The following is a 3,259-nucleotide window of genomic DNA, read 5'->3' as shown; positions in this document are numbered from 1 at the left end:
AAAACTGCAGCTGGAAGGTGGAAGGGAGGTTTCCAAGGGCTGGATTAGACTGTGGCACATTTTCCAATGAGTGATATCTTGGCCTCAAGCTCTCTTTGAGCAGGAAAAGGTGCCGAGAGTGGGAGAAAGGGGAAGTGGGGGGAATAATTTGCAGGCTGTAGGCTCTGTTTCTCTTTCGGGATGAGGGGGATTTATTTCCCTTCCTTCCCCAAAAGGGCTCTCCAGCCGTGGCACAGCTGCCCAGGGCAGGGGTGGAGTCCCCACCCCTGGAGGGATTTAACAGCCCTGTGAATCTGGCACTTGGGGACACGGGGCAGTGGTGGCTTTGGCAGTGCTGGGGGATGGTTGGGCATGATGGTCTTAGGGGTCTTTTCCCATCTAAATGATTCCATGACTCCAAGGCCTGGCAGGAATTAGTCATCAATAGTGTGTGTGACAAACCCCTGCCAAGAGGAGCAGCTCCTGGTCTGCCTGAGCTGATTCCCAGGCTTGGAGTCCCCAGGGCAGCAGGTGAGGAACAGCCACCCCTTTGCTGAACCCTTCAAGCTGGAGGTTTTTCCAAGGGCATGAACTAGTTTTGGCAATGTCCACCTGGAGCAAACCATCGCTGAGCCCCGAATGGATGTTGCAGTGTGAGGGATCATATCAGTTATTCATGTTTCCTAACCTCGCTCCAGCAGCCACAAAGATGCCCCAGATGTACCTAAAAGAGGGGTCAACTGGCTCCTGCCAGGCACTGACAGACTGTGGGCTGGGTGCCCTTCTCAGACCATCCGTTTCTTTCCAGGACAAACTTATCCCCAACCACAGAAAATCATCCCTGGCCATATCCCTGAGGTGGGATGGCAGCATTCTGAAAGCTTTGGAAGGATTATAGAGGGAATGAATCAGGCAAATGAAAAAAATGAAGCACAGGAATTGTTTGGTGTTGACATTTGTGGGAGAAAGGGGTTTGTTTGGAGTGGATTTTTGGGGAGAAAAGGGTTTCTTGGGCTCTCCTGGTCGTTGGCTGTAACACCAGGAAAGGACATGGAGGGTTCTGTGGTTACATGTCCCAGGAATGAATCCCAACCAGTGGAGTTTCTGCTTCACTGGGTTCCCTCTGAATGAGCAAATGAAAGACAAGTGAGTCCAGCAAAGCAGGTCCCCACCCTGGGGTTTCCATCCTCGTGGCTCCTGGTGGGGCTTTCCAACAAAGAGGTGTTTTTACTTTCTCCACTGTCAGGAAACGGCTGAGATTGTCCTGCAGTTCCTCAGGAGGAGGTCAAGGGTGCTCATATGAGAGAAGGAGATTAGCCATGGCTTGCCATCCTGGTTTTGGGAAGAGCTGAATTGCTACAGCCCAGGAGAGGTGTTCCAGTATTCCATCTGCTCCCTGGCATGGCACATGCAGCGGGAAACTCATTTCTGGAAGCAGCTCAGCGTGGGAAATTTGTTGAGTTGGAAGAGCCTGCAGTGCCCCTGTATTGACTTATGGCTTCTTTAAACATGCAGCAAGTCCACAAGAGCAGAGGAACATCTGGGACAGGGGGGACTTGGAGGGCCCACCTTGCCCAGGATGGATGTTCATGAGTGGAGACCTCGCACTGCCGGGACCAGAACGTTCCCTGCCACTCTCCAGGGATAGAGCTGAGCATCAGGGTCATGGGGGCTAAACAAGAGCAGCCCAGGATGGACAGCAGGGTGAAAGCAGGGAGTGGAGAATCACAGAACCATGGAATCATGGAATGGTTTGGGTTGGAAGGGATCTTAAAGCTCGTCTAGCTCCGAACCCCTGCCACGGGCAGGGACACCTTCCACTGGAGCAGACCCATGAAGCCTGGATACCTGGAGCCTGGAGCCACATCCCACCTTCCCAGCTGGTGGGAAGAGGCTGTATTGGCAGTGCCAGCCCAGCCACAGTCTGCCTGTGCCATCTGCCTCTCACCAGCCCTGGTGCACAAGCCTTTGACTCCAAGCCTGAGCTCGTCTTGGCGTTGGCACAGCTGGAATCAGGAGGGAATCAGGCCATTTGGGGTGAAGGAATGGATACAGGAGGAAGAGGGGGAGACTGTGAAGGAAGCCACATCCCTGTGGAGTGCCTGGGTGTGAGTGCAGGTCCATGGGGACGACCCCTGTGTGGCTCTGCGTGGTAGGACTGGGACACCCAGGCAGCAAAGGGATGTTCTCACCTGGAACTGCTTCTGCCGTGTCTGTCTTGAGGTCCAGGATGGGCTCAGAAGAAGACATGGGTTTTTTGGGGTTGTGCTCTGCTTCTGAAGGCTGGGGAACGGGCAGGCTGAGCCAGGAGCTGCCTGAAAAACCAACACCCAAAAAAGAAAATCTTAGAAGGCAAATGATGTGGAGGGAGTGTGAGAAGGGGCTGGGGTGGTGTGTGGTCACCACACTCCACATCTGGCTGGGAATAGAATCTAAAGCACCTCCTGGGGCACCACAGTGGGTGCCTGGCTGGGGAATGAGCAGGACAACACCTGCTGAGACCCTCCCATGCCTCCCACACCTTCTTAGGGTGATCCTTGGGCTTTGGGCAGTGCTGTAGCCCCCTCCCCCAGCCTCCCACCACGTACTGCTGTTCTTCCTCCTTCTTTGGTGCTGCTCTCCTGCCTCTTTCCTAGACCTTTCCATCACTGGCTTTCCAGATCTTGTTTCATTTACATGAATTTGCAAACAGCGAGGAAATACAAAGTGTTTAACCTAAACTGAGATTAAATGCTTCAGCTCTTCCCTCGTTTTCTTCCCTGACACTCCTGCACAGACACTTAAATTTGCCTTATAGCAGAGATAAGGCTTCGGATCCAGCTGCAGTTCCTGCCCCATACAAGGGATTTGCCTCTCCATGACTGAGCTGGATCATCCTGTTGGCACACAAAGCAATAAATCCAGTAAATGCTCCATTTCCACATGCTCTACCCAGCCCAGAGGCTGCTGCCTCTGTGAGACAGAGAATCCCAGAATCATCCCCCATAAAGATCATCCAGATCCTGCCGTGGGCAGGGACAATGGCTTCCACTAGCCCAGGTTGCTCCAACCTGCCCTTGGAGCAGGGATGGGGCAGCCACAGCTTCTCTGCCCAACCTGTGCCAGGGCCTCCCTGCCCTCCCAGCCCAGAATTCCTTCCCAATATCCCATCTAACTCTGCCCCTCTGGCTGTGCCTAATTCCATTTTCACACAACTTAACCACCTCTGCTCCTCCAGTGAAAAGTCTGGCCAAGGTGCCCCTGATTTGGGATACAACCAGAAGCTGTTCCACCTCTCCAC

The sequence above is a fragment of the Lepidothrix coronata genome, unplaced genomic scaffold (assembly GCF_001604755.1).
Source record: "Lepidothrix coronata isolate B3197 unplaced genomic scaffold, Lepidothrix_coronata-1.0 Scaffold2, whole genome shotgun sequence".
In the NCBI taxonomy this organism is placed as follows: domain Eukaryota; kingdom Metazoa; phylum Chordata; class Aves; order Passeriformes; family Pipridae; genus Lepidothrix; species Lepidothrix coronata.
Note: the sequence above shows the minus strand (reverse complement) of the source record.